The 16,455-nt window shown below is 45.4% G+C and overlaps 1 protein-coding gene across 2 annotated transcripts in view; it reads left to right on the forward strand.

The window, feature by feature from the left end:
• The first annotated feature begins 8,457 nt into the window (after positions 1–8,457).
• The window catches only part of Tanc1 (tetratricopeptide repeat, ankyrin repeat and coiled-coil containing 1), a 222,244-nt gene continuing 214,246 nt past the window's right edge, over positions 8,458–16,455 (forward strand). For both annotated transcript variants that reach the window (XM_026778563.1, XM_013345955.2), the window contains exon 1: positions 8,458–8,601. The gene's annotated coding sequence lies outside the window, so the exon portion shown is untranslated. The remainder of the gene's footprint in view (positions 8,602–16,455) is intronic.

The following is a 16,455-nucleotide window of genomic DNA, read 5'->3' on the forward strand; positions in this document are numbered from 1 at the left end:
AAAAAAAAAAAAAATAATAATAATAATTTTATGGTTGCAGGTCACCACAACACAAGGAACTGCATAAAAGGGTCCCAGCCTTAAGAAGGTTGAGAACCACTGTGTTAGAAACGCCCATCCTTCAGCTGTCCTTAGACAGTTCTCGACCACTGATCTGTTGTTCCTTTCTATAAGTCTGCCAGTTCCAGGAGGCTATTTGAATGGATCCTGTAATGTTTTGGATTCACCTGCCTTCCTACCTCTCTCTTCTCTCCCCTTCTGTCTTTGTTGTTTTTCGAGACAAGGTCTCACTAAATACCCCATGCTGATCTCAAGCTCCACTCACTATGGAGCCCATGACACCATATATACTTCGCCTTCCTGCTTCGACTTCCTAGTCCTAGGAACGAGCCACCACACCCAGCTTGGTTGTTTGTTTTTGTTTTTTTGTTTTGTTTTGTTTTCATTCAGTGTAATTCTCCAGAGAAAAATACAAGTTGTATGTAACAATAATTCATTCCTTTTTACTGCTGAGTAGTAGTAGTTACGTATTAATTTATTTGCCCATTCATCCTTCAACAGGCACGGATTGTTTCCAGTTGTCATCTATTATGAATAAAGCTGTTGTGTGCATTTTGTGTTTAGGTTTTCCTATGAACGTCAGTCTTCATTTCTCTGGGATAAATGCCCACGAGTATAATTGCTGGGTTATATGGCAACTGCATATTTAGTTCGTTTATTTATTTTTAAGGAACTCTCACACTGTGTTTTCAGAGAAGTGATATCATTGCATAGCCCCAGGAGTGATAGATGAGTATTCTAATTTCTATGCATGCCCCTCCCCCCGGATTTTGAACAATATTTTAAACATAGCTTTCCAGATTAGATTTCCCTCAATGGATTCTTTGGTCAACAAGATTTAGGCCTCTAATATCTGGGTACATTCCCAGGGGTAAGATTGGGCATGGAAAATTGAGAAGGAGATGAAGAGGCAGAGGGCATATCATCTAATTCTAACGCTCAGCGACGGCTGTCTTCTTTTGGGTCACTGACATCTTGTTTTAACTGGTTTCTACTGTAACTGTAGCAGTCATCTCTTTACCTTCAGGTAGTCTTTTCAAAGCCATTGAAAAGCTAGAAGAGGAACAAGCAATAGACTAGCTGTGAATGCAGATGTTGGCATTGGAAGACCTTGAAAATCATTGACAGGAAACAGGATTTTAGCTAAAGCTAAGTAGTCAAACCCATTTTCACCAAGCAGCTGGTTTTCAGGGTAGATGCCTTAGGTGAGGGTGACTCCTTTAATGAAGCCTGGTAGTTTAATATTTTCTGATATTTATAGAGAATCACATGTACTCGTGTTACATGTGACATGACACAGACACATGACACACAGGAAGACAGAAGCAAGAGTTTCAACCACCTCTGTCTCAGTTCTAAGATGTTTAGATCCTTCGTTTGTTTTTTTCAAGACAGGGTTTCTCTGTGTTACAGTTCTGGCTGTCCTGGAACTCACTTTCTAGACCAGGCTGGCCTTGAACTCACAGAGATCCACTGGCCTCTGCCTTGGGAGTAGATTAAAGGTTTGTGCCACCACCGTCTGACAGATGTTTAGATCTTTAATAGAACTTCTAAGAGTTAAATTATAAGTGTTAAAATTATCTTATTTCTGATACTATTTCATGTTAATAATTACTAAAATGTGGATACTAGCTCAAAATGGTTTTCTAAGTGTACGAATCCTGTTTTATATACTTTCCTTTCAGCATGAGAGTTACGATTGCCTTTACTACATTGTCTTTTTATAGTCAAAATTTCTTAGTTCTATCAAACTGATTATTTTTACCAATAATACCAGCAGCCTTCATCCGTTTCAAGGCTGGGTGGTGTGACTGTAAAGGTAGAAACAGCAGACTGATCACTAGAGTTTCCAGTTTGGCAGAACACTCTATATTTACAGCCCCCCCACACACCCTCCTTTCCTGTATTTTCCTTTCTTTCCTTCCTTTTGGAGCAATATCTTCCGATGTTGTCCAGGTTTGACTTCCAATCTCAGTTCTCTTGGCTAAACCTCCAGAGTGCTGGCGTGACATGTGCTACTATGCCCGGTTTTGCAAGGCAGTTGAAGTCCCAGACTGGCCTCAAACATGATCACTCTCCTGCCTTAGCCTTTCAAGTGCTGGTATAATGAGTGCCCGGCACCATGTTCAGATGCAAAGTCATTTTCCATAACAACTGCTCTTAGGAAACTCTTTGTAGAGGTTCAAGTTCATAATCTCACTAGCATTTAGGCTTCCTATTTCGTAGGACCAAAGAGACAGCCATTGATAAGCAGTATAAATAAGATAGTAAAGGCTCTTGCAAAAATTTCTAGCTAGGATTTCTTAAAGGAATAAATCCTTTACATTACTACATTATTTAGTTAAGAATTTCCAAACCAAAGGCCATGTGCCTTTAATCCCAGAAAAGGCAGGTAGGTTTCTGAGTTCAAGGCCATCTTGGTCTACATAGTAAGTTCTAGGACAGCCAGAACCACACAGTGAGAGCCTGCCTCAAAAAGATAATGAACAAACAAAAGAACGAATTTCCAGACTGGTTGTGATGAAGCTTTTAATCCAACACTTGGGGAGGCGGAGACATTTGTCTCTTTGTGAAGTGGAGGCCAGTCTGTTCTGCATAGGGGGTTCAAGGCCAGTCAGGGCTATAAGATGAGACCCTGTCGCAAAACCAACAACTTGTATGTTCATGTGCATATAGCGAGGTATGTCAGTATAGGGTGTGCACTATAATTCTTCCTCTTTAACACTAACATGGGAGAAAATCAAATCTTTGTAAATTGTTCCTGTGTGCTACTGTTTGAGACAAGAACTGTCAATTTACCCCCAGATGAGACCCTGAGGACTTAATTGGTGTTATTATCTCCTCCTGAATCGTCATGAAGTCACTCTTTCTCGGTGTGCAGATGTGGGTATTCTGGATTGTTCTGGTTATTCCAAGCATACTGGCCCCTGGTTACCAAGAGGTGAAAAACATCTTGTCTGTTAACTCAACACGAACCTTCACTGACTACTTTCCAACTTACTAAGTTTTTACAAATCTTATCTTGTTTATTCTTCTAACAGACCTGTGAGGCAGAGATGCTATAGTCTTCTAATTTTGTAGATGAGGACCACAGGTCAAAAAGATTAGATGGATTGCCCATAATCACAAATAGGACGAAATCAGAGCAGCAACCTGGATGTTACTACTTTGATTTTAGTGTTTCTTCTTACAAAGCTTGGTGGAAAAAGGGAAGTCCTACTTCTAAGAAGGAAACTGTAAAATATACCTTTTATTCTCCAAATCAGCAGGCTACTTTCATGTGATCATAAGTGGATTCAGCAGGTGATGGTTGAATTAGTACCCAATTGCATTATCTCACCTTTTCTGAAAAAAAAAAAAAATCTGCTTCTGTCTTCAGATCATTTCACAATCAGAAGAGTTGAATAAATCTAGTTTTATATGTGGAAGATAATGTGTACTCCCATGATCCCAGCACTGGGTGGCTGAGGCAGGAGGATCTGAAGATGAAGCCCAGTTTAGATACACAGCAGCTGCAGCAACGACAGTAACAACCCAATTATTCACACTGCATGTTACTCTAAGCTAGGCTTTTCCAGGACTTCAGCTATTCCCACAGTCTTTAAAAAGTTTTATTACCGGGATAGTTGGTTACACTGTGATACTCTGAGACTACTGATAAAGTTAAACCTTGAATCAAAAATAAAATTTTATTACATTTATTTATTTATTTATTTATTTATTTATTTATTTATTCATGCATTCATTTTCAGAGACCAGCCTTGGGGGAGTGGCTCTCCCCTTTACTCTGTTGGTCCCAGGGATCCAGCTCAGGTTACTATGCTTGGTGGCAGATGTCTTTACCAGCCGAGCCATCTTTCCAGCTCTATTCCCACATCTTATAACGCAATGTGAACCCCTCAATCTATTTCTCCTACTCTCGTCCCTCACTGGGTTTCTTATCCATTTAAATGACTCCCTGTGTTGGATGAGTTCCTACACTACTGGCAGGCAATGCATTTGACCATGACTCCTTTAACCGCCTGGCCAACTGAGGGGAGCAGTGGATTTCTGAACCCCTGGACGAATGTCCGCCATCAGCCCGTATGACCACGGTATTAGCAAACCCGTGAGACTATGCATCAATGCACAGACAGGGACTCTATGGGGCAGTGAATTTCATTGCTTTTCTCAAATGATGTACAACTACACCCAATTTATTTTATTATTCCCCAGGTCTTTTTTTTTCTTTCTCAAAAATGTTAAAAAGCAGAGGAGGAATGAACAAGCCAAAAGAAAAGAATGAATTCTGCAACTCTCGAAAGACCCTCCAAGGAAGGAGAAGTGTGTGCTTAAGTTTGGATTTTTTACCTTTTGTTACTAATTTTTAAAATTTCATCTGGCGTTGAAGTTTAAACTTAAAAACTCTTTACAGTGTGGCCTATACTACACATCCCATAATAAACACTGGCTAGGAACCTAAATTAGACTTGATTTAAAATAGAGCTACTCAGGAATCTGACCAAGGGGGAGAAATACAGCAACACTCACGAGGCACATTCTTTTCTCAATGCCTTCCTCAGTCTATTGCCCTGGGCAGTAAACTGTGCGGTAAAATAACCAGTTTCATAGTTGCTCTTTTCTTTCCGTCTGCTGAGAAAAGCTACATTGTTGGCAGAGTGCCAGAAAATTTCCACACGCAACCCAGGAGATCACATGTATACATGAGGAATGTGGGAATGTGTGTGGCTCAGAGTATCTGTGCAATCTGGGGTTCCCGCTTCCTCCTTCAGTTGTTAGAAACACACAAGGAATTAGGGAACTTTTATTTGTTTATTTATTTAGGGTTTTTTTTTTTCTTCTTCTTCAAGACAGGGTTTCTCTGTAGCTTTGGAGCCTGTCCTGTAACTTTGTAGACCAGGCTGGCCTCAAACTCATAGAGGTCCGCCTGGCTCTGCCTCCTGAGTGCTGGGATTAAAGGCAAGTACCACCACCACCTGGCCTAGACAAGGAATTAGGGAATTTTAAAAACTGGCTTAGTGACCAGCCTGGTCTACAGAGCTAGTTCCAGGATAGGCTCCAAAGCCACAGAGAAACCCTGTCTAGAAAAACCAAAAAGAGGGCTGGAGAGATGGCTCAGAGGTTAAGAGCATTGACTGCTCTTCCAGAGGTCCTGAGTTCAATTCCCAGCAACCACATGATGGCTCACAACCATCTGTAATGAGGTCTGGCGCCCTCTTCTGGTGTGTGGGAAGCAGAACGTTGTACACATAATAAATAAATAAATTAAAAAAAAAAAAAAAACTGGCTTAGTGGAGAGCCCCAAGAAAAGCAAGTGGTGATTCCTGAGCCTCTGTTGCCCCAGAAAATACAAAGTTGCCTAATAACCAGCTAAAAGCACCTTTTATTATTATTTAAGGGAAAAGCAGGTAGTTTTCAAGGCATGAAAATTCATTGTTTGAACTTGTGTTCAGCTAATACTCTACATATTAAGAAGACACTTTTAAAAATTTAACTTTTTTATTGAGTCTTTGGAAGTTTCACATCGTGCACCCCAATTCTGCTCATCTCCCAGTCCCTCCATATCCCCCCATCTCTGCTGCACCCCTTTACAAAAGAAAACAAAACAAAGCAAGCAGGCAAATGAAATAAAAAACAACCCCCATCCAAACAAACCAAAACAACAACAGAAAAATCTCTTTGCTTCCCCTTCTTTCCTGCCTCTCCAACACCTCTCCATTCATCCTGGTGGCATTGTATATCTCTTTGTCCTGTCAGCTTTATGGGCACATTCGTAGCAATGATTCACTCACTGGTCTGGTTCAAGGCCTCTGATTCCTGGAGCACCACCCTCACTAGATCCTCACCTGAGCTCCTCTGGGATATCTTGTGTCTGTCCCAAGTCTTGGAGATCTTGTGTATCATCGCTTCAGGAGCTTCAGCGGGTCCTAGACAGGGTAGATGCTAGGGTGGGCCTGCGTGGTAGCCAAGCTGGTCAGTCCCCGACCACTGGGACCACACACCTCCCGCAGGATGAGTCAGCTCCCCCTTATGCATGCCTTCAGGGTTGGTTCACCTTCACTTGTGGTGAGGGATGAGGGGGGGCATCTCTCCTGAGTGCAGGGGCCAGCTCAAGAAGAGACTTCTTAAGAAGTGTTAGAAGAGATTCTGGTCATCCTTACACGTCATGTGCCCCCCTCCCCCCCGGTTTTTTATTCTCACCCATGATTTTTTTCTTTACTCTGTTGTACCTTGGGTCTTAACTTTTCTAACATGTATCATTTTCACTCACAGGTTAAGACAGCTTTGATGTTCTCAGTACAACGTTCTGTATATAAAGAAATTGTTTAGAGCAAGAGATCAGGTTGTGCTTAATAACATGTAGTTCGGATTATGTAAACACTACCGGAAGAAGGGGAAACAGGGCCCTTCTGTGCACAAATATCACATTGCTAGCTCCCTGCCTGTGTAGAATGTTAAGCACCCCTAACCAGGCAGTGGTGAGATTTCTTCATGAGTGCCCTTGACTTCTGAAACTATAAAACCAAGCCCTTTTCAACCCGAAATAAAGGTGATGCAAGAAACTAGCATATTTACTTTCTGTGATTGCTCTCCTTGCTACTTGGTCAAGTCTGAGGGGAGAGGGAAAGAAACTTGATTGTCTCCAAGGCTCTTTAAGCAATTTCATTAAAGTTTGGGAAGAGTCAAGGATAGCCCAAGAGGAAGGCGCAAAACATTATGAATTGTACCCGTCACCTACCCATTTTGTCCACTGCGGACAAGCCCGAGGCAGGAAGTTGTACCTGTTTTTTTCTTCAGGAGTTTCTCATCCATCTTAGGATTTCAGACTGGACTGACTGCTGAGTTGATGTCGTTCTTATTGTTGTCGGCTGCCTTTGTGATCTGTGGTTGAAAGTGGCTACTCTTACACACTGTATTCCAAGAGAAGTTCATCAAACATCACCCTGGTTTTTATCAACCAGGCACGTCAGCGCGGGGAAGTATGTCCAAACTTCTCCTGCTTCCCGAGCTATGCTCTAGCTTGCTTTGAATATTCATGTCCTGCTTTGCTTGAGAAAAGGCTGGGATAGTGTTGCTGCTTAAATATAAATATCGTGATAATCAGGCCTTTGAATGTACAAGTAAAAAATATCCAGCCCATTTTGGTCATCTTTTATTTATTACAGAGAGATGGCGTGGCCTTTTGCTTCCTGCCGCTTTTCACAGGAACTTTAAATATGAACACCATTCCTGCTGTTATCTTTATACTGGGAAGCTCTACGTGAGGTTGAAGTTTTTATAGGGAAAATTGTTTAAAACACAGTTGTCTTTAAAGGCGGGTTTGCCACAGCAAAGGTTAGGGGTTGCACATAAAGTCATTTATAGCGCCTTCTGTATTCTTCACTCTGCACACGGATGGGCGGCCTGTGCTCAGTTCCTTTTGGAATTTCTACTTGATCCTTCTGCAAAGAAAGGGGGTCCAAAGGGCTTTGGGAATAGAGTGGGTTGAGACTCCTTCCATGTAAACTGACTGCCTGGGTTCCTGAGAGGTTCTGGAGGACCCATCTATCCTATGCCATTCTTGGCCTTCTGTTTGTTGGGAATAACAAAACATTTTGGGAACTAGGGAGTTCAATTTACTGCCACCAGCCTACATAATAATAGCATCTTTGTCTGTTCCCCCTCCAGGACTCCTCCTCCTGACAAGGAAGCAATGCGCAGGCCAGTGGACTTAGCCCAGACCCGCATCGCCAGTCACAGATTTGGAGGAGGCGGTGGACTCTCCGACCCTGGGCAATCACTGACCCCGCGAGCATCCCCAATTCACTTTTGCACAGAAAAAGGTGCAGTGGATGAGATTTACTGTCCATCTCTCTTAGCTCATTTTGGAACCAGAAAGTGTGTTTGTTTGCGTATAGTTAAGCGAGGGGGAAGAAAAGCCAACAAAGCCACTCTAAGGCATCCGCGGAAACTTCAGCTTGGCTAATTGCTCCCATATGTCCTCCTCCGATGCTTTTAAAGAGCTGTGTAGACCGAAGGCCGGGTCACTATACGGATTTTAAAACGGTTGAAAAAAAAAAAAGAGAGGGACTAATCGCACTTCTGGTCCTGTCCCACAGGCAGACTCCTAAGCGGAGCCCCCAGGGGAGCAAACCTTCTCCAGGGAAGCTTGGCTTCCCGCAGGGAACAGGCTGGGAGAGGAGGGGCGGAGGCGCCCGGCAGAAAGTTCGCGTGCCGCGCCCCAGCGGGTCGCAGAGCCCCGGCAGCTTCAGGCGGGAGGGGCGCGGGAGGCGCAGCCCCAGCGGGCGCGCACAAGGAAGGTGCCTTCCGGAACTCGCGCAAGGGCGGGGACTCGCGCTGCCAATGAGGTCCCGGTGTGGGCCGAGCGAGGCGGGGGGACGGGCCCGAGCGCTGCCTCCGCGGTGGCAGCTGCGGGAGCCGGGCTCGGGAGCCGCCGCAGGAGCCGCCGCCGCCGCCACCGCCGAGCGCTCAGCCCGCCGCGCCCTGAGGCCCGGCCCCCGGGGTGGGAACCGCGTCGGAAGCTGGAAACTTTCCTGGCAGGTAAACTCCAGTCTGCCCGGGCGTCGCTGTCGGCCTCCGGGCGTCCGCAGCCCGGGTCAGTGGCCGGAGCTGGCGGGGAGGAAGGGTCCCGGGGAGGCAGCCCGGGAAATGAGAGCGAGGCTGGTGGGAAAGTTTCGGGACGCCCCTGCCCTCCACCCTCCCCCCTCCGCCGCGCACAGTGGGAGCTTTCCGGGAATAGGCTCGGGCAAGCCGGGCGCTCCCGGCCTCGGGCTAAGCGCTGCCGGGGAGTCGGTGCAGGCCGTTTCCTGCGCGCCGGGAGGAACGGGTTGCAGCAGAGCCGGGCCGGGGGGACACCGGGATCACGCGGCGCGCGGACTTTCCCAGCGGTCCCTCCTCCGCCTCCTCTGTCCCTTGGCTAGACAGGGCCTGGGCTGCGCAGGGCACCTGGGGTGGGGGTGGGGGTCGTGCGGGCGGGGCGCGTGCCACCGCGGGGTCTCGAGTGCCGGGGTGCGCGGGTCGCGAAGTTGCCGAGCGAACTTCAGCGGGGGGCGAACCGTGTCGTCCTCTGTGGTCTTGAAAGTGAGTGCTTGGCTCCTGCAAGCTGCGACTCTCATATGCACGCGAATTTCTTTCCGTGGTGGTGGCGGTGGTGGGGTGATGATTTGGGATCAGTCCTTGAGGATTTTTCTTTTAGTGCCAGCTAAGTGGAGGGCAGGGTCAAGATTTCGAGTCTTCTTGTCCTTGGGTGATGAATGATTACTTTGGAGACATTATGAGGATTCAGGTTCTTCCTGGAGGACTTTTGGGTGTGTGTTGGGGGGGCCCCCGGGCTTGGCGCGGTTCTTTCCGGAACGGCTGGCGGGGAAGGAAGCCCTGGGCATTGTGTAGCGTGTTTGCTGACAGCAAGATCTCTGGACTGGCGTTCCCAAAACTTACTTGACTAATTGTTTAGAGGCTCCGGGAGGAAATGCGGCCGTGGCCAGGTAGAAACGCGGCGCCGCGGCCGTGGGTGGTGGACGCCGGGCTGTGGCTGTGACAGTCTTCTTCAGGCAGCCTAGGCTCCTGCTTGGGAGCCCCAGACCCTTGTGCCTGGAGTAGTGTGGGACTCGTCTCATTGTAACATTTCTTGCGGAGTGATCTCAGGGAGACGAGGAGGGTACCTTCATCTTGAACTTGACCCCAGAAGTAGCGTCCCAGCGGGTTAAAAGGTAAAGGCAAGCTGAGCCTTAACCTGGAAAGGAGCTCAGACACCGCTGGCTCCTGGTTCAAAATCTTTTAGGAAGGGCTCAGGGCTGCCGAGGTCGCGAACTCTGGAAATGCCAGACTCATCAGACTGCCTAAGTTAGTGTGCTGGGGGAGGGAAGGAGAAACCTGGTTGGCTGGCACAGGGGGTTGTTTTTTCTTTGTGGTGAAAAAGAAGGGAGCTTGCGTCTCTACTTTCACCAGATCCGCTACTCCCCTTCACCCCACTCCCCCCTTCCTGGGTCATCTTTATCCTGCCAGGCTGGCACTCCTGGGGTGGGGGAGGGAGGAAGAGAAGAAAGCAGTTGTGAAGCTTCTGTGGGCAGCCCGGAGGTATTTCAGATCTGCTACTAGGAAGATTCCTGGATTTTAACAGCTGCTTCTTGATTGCTGGGAATGAAAGAATTTATGAGCGCCTGTGAGGTGCTCATTATGGTGGCAGTTGAGTGTTGTGCTCATCTGGGTACTTAAAAGAGCTCACAGGGACTTCCCTACAATCTGCAAAGTTTGTGTCAGCCAGAATGCTTGTGGGTGTCAGTCAGAGAGCATCATAAATAGATCTTGGTGCTTTTTACAATGAAAAGTATGCCTCGTAAAGAGAAGTTTCGTATCTGACTTTACTCGAGACTCTTCTTACCTACCAAGTCGATGTGTCCGGGCCTCCCAGCTGCCGTGATTCGACAGCAAGGGATGGGAAATGGTCTCATTGATTTTGGTGGAGGCAGGGAAGTCCAGAAATAAGTGTAAGGTCACTTGCATGTTCCTGGTGCCACAAACTTGACTTTTGCTGGAACTCAAAGTATTGGTTTTCCTGCTCTTTTGGTTTAACCACCAGAATGCCTCAATTATCATAATTCATGTTCGTTGTGGAGCTGAAACATCGCCGATTCATAGTCAGCCCTTTTCTGCTTTCCATAACAGCCAGAAGGACATTCTGTCTCTTTAACCACATACAGTTTGTTTGTTGCCATAGTGGGGTTTTGATGCTGGGTGATTGAGGGCACAATTTTAGAGACAATGGAATTACTTTGACTACATCATCCATTTTTAGACAACTTCTTTTCTGGGTTGCTGATTAATTCTTTATCTCCCAGAGAACATTAAAAGCCCCGTCCCTCAGCTAGTAGAGCTGTAATCCATATTATAATGAGTCTTGCCAGCATAGCTGGGAGGGAGGGAGGTCTGTTTCCACCAGGCACTTAAAACTCAATAGTAAAGATTTTGTTTCTGTTCGGCCGAGAATTTCCTAGTTAGAGAAACGCGTTTATGTTCTTGTCCAACACACATGAGGCCTTGTTGGGGGTGGGGTGTGGAGCACAAACTTTTATTTTTATTATGAACCGTTAGTTTACTTACATACTCAGACACATATGCTGCGGAATTGTGTTAGTCTCCAGAATGGTCTCTTTCTTAACTTGTTTGTTGTTTATTATTTTGAGATAGGGTCTCACCATGTAGTCCCGGCTGTCCTGGAACTCACTATATAGACTAGGCTGCCCTTGGACTCAGCGGAGATCTGCCTGCCTCTGCCTCCCAAGTGCTGAGATGAAAGGTGTGCACCACCAAGCTTGACTCTGAACTGTCTTCTAAACGCTTCTAGTTGTAAAACTCCCTCTCCCCAGCTTACAGAAGCGTTTGCTCCCCACGGCTAGTAAGCCTTTCAGGGCTTTGGTTTTCTTAAGGATCATCCCCAAAAGGGAATCCTATTGCAACTTTGTGAGTGCGAGAGTTGGGACAATCTAGGAATCTTGGAGCCTGTGTTGTAAACCAGGACAGTTTAGCCGCAAGTATAAAGAGCTCCAATCCACATTCTATCTCTGAATCTCTCAGTTGAGTCACCCAGGGCCCAGGAAGTTAGATTAGGTTGCCGGATATCACCTGTGGTAGCTTTGAACTTGAGCCCCACAGGTCCCTGTTGTTTTGTTCCTCTCCCTGTATCTCACTTCATTCACGTGAATTCACTAACGCCTGACAAGCAGAACATGTGGCAGCTTCTCACAGAGTTTCATTATGGTTGTTTTGGTTTGAGAACCCCAGGGCCTCTGTCTCTGCTTTGATATGAAGGCTTAAACACCATTCTCTAGTAATGATAACTGATCATTTTCCCTATGAGAGTTCCAGAAAGTCACATACCTCTAATCAATCATTTGTTTACTTTCAATTTCTTTTCTTTTCTTTATCAAGTAGGCTTCAGGGTCTACCGTGATTTATATTCCAGATATGTCTCGGTGATAGCGTTCCTTGCGGAAATCCCTTCTCACATCAATGTCCTTTTAAAAACAAGGATGAGCACACCCTTTGCCTTTCATCTCGGCTTCTGTAAGACTAAGTCTAAAGCCTGGCTGAACATCCCTTTCTTGGAGCTGTGCGTGCTTCCTACTGAGTACATAGATCGATTCTGTAGCATTTTCTATGCTATGTAAGTCTCTTTTCATGGTTAAATGGTGAAGCAGTCGGAGGGTACAGTGACCCATTTTCGCTGTTGGCCTACTGGTTCCTGCCTGCCCATTTAAGGAGTATGAAGTACAGCCGGACCCTCAGTCGGAAAGCTGGTCACTGCCCAGCAGAGCCCAGATTTTTACTTTACAGCTTTTGATTTATTATTTGATCTGTGTGTGTGCGCACATGAGTGTGCATACCATGTTGTGTGTATGTGTAGGTCAGAAGACAACTTCTGGAGGTAGTTTTCTCCTGCTGTTCTGGGAATTGAACTCAGGTGGTTGGTCTCACCCAGAAGCCCTTTGGCCCACTGAGGCATCTTGGTGGCTCCATGTAAGGAAGGTCTTTTATGATTGAGCAACTTGTCCGTAGAAAGCCATTTATTTATGCGTTGTTTTTGACAGAAGGTCTTACTGTGTAGCCCAGTCTGGCTTCAAACTGTGCTCTCCCTGCCCCAGGCTTCTGTGTGCTGAGATTACAGGTATGCGACACAATTTGTGGCTTTATAGTCTGCTTTAAAAACTTAACCTTTGGAGGACTGTCTTTGCAGAATATTAAGAAATGGGGTTTAAGCCCAAAGGAAGATATGTCAGCATCTGTTCACTGACTGGTAAATCTGACGTTGTTGCCCTGTCCCTGGGGAGCGAAAGCAGAAACACCGTAAAGCAGTGTTTCCAAGTAAAGTCGGAAGGCGGTCAGTAAAGGGGACATGAAGAAGGCTCTTAGAAGCATTATCTTGTGGTTAGTGAAAGGCGTTCTGGTCTCGTTTGCTGTGTTGCTGGCCAGTTGTCTCTGTAGAGTGAGTATTATCTTTAAGGACTTCTCTGAGTGTGGGTGATCGAGGAGAATGTCCTGGAAAGAGGCCTCCCATAGACAGAAATGTCAAAAGCAAGAAAAAGGTTGCAGTGACAGGACATAGACCATGGATTTCGGCATGGATTTTGCTTTAACATGAGAGAACTTATTAGTCCTGAAGCTTCCCAGCCCACTATTCATTGTAGGTAGGTGTGAACCCCGACTGTTCATCCACTTCACATAGAACCACAGTGACTCAGCGCCTTCCTTGCCTTACTCGGCGTACCTAGGGCCACACACCTGTGGTGGATTTGCTTATTATTATTATTTGCTTATCTGAGGGGTGAAGAGAGTGGAAGAAATAGTTAACTGTGCGTGGCCCTTTTGCACAAAGGATGTACTGAAGCGAAATGGTACATTATATTACATATAGCTTTGAAGGCACGAAAGATGCCATGCAAATAAAGATGTATAAACTGCCTGTGTGCAGCTTAGAGTCAGTGTGTGATCATGCGGTACACTTTTTCTTGTCATACGTGCATTCTCTGTGTTGAACATTCTTTGGTTCTGTTTTAATGACTAGCTACCAAATCCATTGCATGTGTTACCGTAACCAGGTAATCCACTTTGACCTTTGATGTCTTTGGACAGAAATCTCCCTTGAGACTGTTGGAGCTTTTTGTCCCAGATGGGATGCATGTATTATTAAGTCACTGTGTCCTAGCTCAGCCTTTGGCCCCATGGTGGCTCCAAAACCTCATAGCATCAAGAAGCCACCTCTTTGCCTTTAGTGCCAACCTGAGAAAAGTGTGAAAGAACCCAGATTGGCCAAAGAAGAGTTCCAGTTGGCCGACCCCATTAAAGCCACAAGATGGAACCGTGGGCGACAGTGTCCCACAGAGGAGGTTATTGTGGATGGAAGAGGCGGGGAATAGGAAAACAAAGAGCAGCACAGCATAGATGATCTCTAGAGGTGGTATTGGCTGGGCTTAAAAACATACCCAAAGGGCAAAAGCATGTCAACATTCTTAGTGTCTTTATGACGTATGCGCCTGTAGTCTGGAAAGCAGAGGCTTGTCCACGTTCTCCAGGGATTAAGTCTCTGTGCGTACAGCCATTTGTGTAAGGGGGTATTGAATTACTTCTAAGAACTTCGGGCTGGTCATGGCTCCCGCACAGTCTCTTATGATCCCCTCTCAACTGCCAGGCTTTGCTCTAAATTCCTTGAGATTTATACCATCAATTATTGATGTTTATTGAGTACTTGCTGATGTGGAACTAGATGTGTGAATTTTTTAAAAAAATATCCATGGAAACGAAAGAGTAGTTCTCTCGTCCTGCGCACACAGCAACGGTTCTGCATGCAGCAACATTCTGTGTCCCGGCCTCCCTTGCTTCTTGTGAACTAGACCAACCACCACTGTTTATTTATTCGGAATGAGAACTGGCCTCAGTTGGATGGTTATTCTGACGAGGCTTAGGCTCATTCATGATTCACTGGCTTGGATGAGGGGCGTGTGGTGGTGGTGGTGGGGCACTGCATTATTCCCTACCACAATTCTGCCTTTTTGTTTGTTTGTTTTTTTGAGACAGGGTTTCTCTGTGTAGCCCTGGCTGTTCTGGAACTCACTCTGTGAGTTCTAGGCTGGCCTTGAACGCAGAGACCCACCTGCCTCTGCCTCCAGAGTGTTGGGATTAAAAACCTGTGCCATCCCTGCCGCACCAATGGTCACAATTCTGCTTTTGATTATTTTTCAAAAATTTTGATTATTTTTCATGGGTAAACTGGGTGTGTCTTCTGCCCCATGGAGAGAAGCTTGCTTTTGCATCAAGATAATTTACTATGGCTACACGAGCTGTCAGTGACTGACTAATGCAGGTTTGTGACACCAGTATGACTTGTTTATCTGCAGCCTTGCATGAGGCTTGGAGTGGTCTAGCACCATACAAAGGTTGAAGGGACCGAAAACCACAGTGGCTTCTCAGCTGCCCGAGAGCTCCCATGACTTCTAACCTCTCTGAGGAAAATAGTTTTTATTATTGTATAAGACAGTGATTACCAAAGCAGAATGTGCCATACAATCTAGTATGGGAGGGAAGGAAATAGCAGAGCTTTTCCAAGGAGAGGAAAAAAAAAAACCCAAACCTAAACAGCTTTACTAATATTCATATATGGGTACTCCCTGCGAGTCGATCTGCTCAGCACCTGTCACTTGGCTTGTGTGAGGAGCGTTTTACTCCTAGTGGAGCTGACTAGTGCCTTCATTGCTGTGCTTGCCTCAGATCATTGGTTCTCAACCTCCCTAGTGCTGTAGCCCTTTAACACAGTTCCTCATGTTGTGGTGACCCCCAACCATAACATTATTTCGTTGCTACTTCAAGCTGTAATTTTGCTACTGTTGTGAATCATAATGTAAATATCTGATATCCGAGATGTAACTCCTGCGAAAGGGTCATTTGACCCCAAAGGGATTGCAGCCCACGGGCTGAGAACCACCGCCTTAGATGAACTCCATCCATTTACATAGATTTATGGTTTATATTATTTATTTTTAATTAAACTGGCTCCCACAGAACAGGAAGCAACTTTAAAAGGTTCTTGCAAAAAATAAATAAATAAAAAAGAAAAGAAAATGCCAATGGCACACAGAGTATGAAGGATAAGAACTTACTACAGAGTGGTTGGGAAGCTGGCTTTGATAGGTTGGCATGAGATTTGCATATCTCTATTAATAAAAGATAAACTAAAATACTGATTGATTCTAAGCCTTATTAGATTCTTGGGAGCAGCCATATGTTATACTTTTCTTCATATATGGAATCTAGTAGTCACTCTTACCTGCACGTACATAAACAAATGCACACGTGGATACGGTGTAACATGTAGAACAGAGAACATGAAAGGCTAAATATTGGGCGAGGAAGGACAGAGCGCAGGTTAGGGAAGAGGGTTTAAAGTTAATTGTTTTTCCAGTTCTAACTCTGTCACAGATTGTTTGTTGGTGGTGGTTTAAGTACATAAAAATATATCTGATATATAAAGTATACAATTCAGGGTGAGCCCTGAAGCTTCCGTTCTGAATGGCCACTCAAACTGTATGGAAGATCATTCCTCCATGTGTGGTAGGGCACACTTTTAATCCCAGCATTTGGGAAGCAGAGACAGGTGGATCTCTGTGAGTTTGAGGCCAATCTGGTGTACAGAATGAGTTCCAAGATAGCCAGAGCTGTGTAGAGAGACCCTGTCTCAAAGACCTGCCCCCTACTCCCCCCCCAAAAAAAAATTCATTGGGATGTATAGACTTTGGGTCTGGTTAATTTTGGTGTGCAATGATTTTTTTTTTAAATTTGCAACTGTTTTTGTTTTTGTTTTTTGTTTTTGTTTTTTTTTTTTTTGGTTTTTTCGAGACAGGGTTT

The sequence above is a fragment of the Microtus ochrogaster genome, chromosome 4 (assembly GCF_000317375.1).
Source record: "Microtus ochrogaster isolate Prairie Vole_2 chromosome 4, MicOch1.0, whole genome shotgun sequence".
In the NCBI taxonomy this organism is placed as follows: Eukaryota; Metazoa; Chordata; class Mammalia; order Rodentia; family Cricetidae; genus Microtus; species Microtus ochrogaster.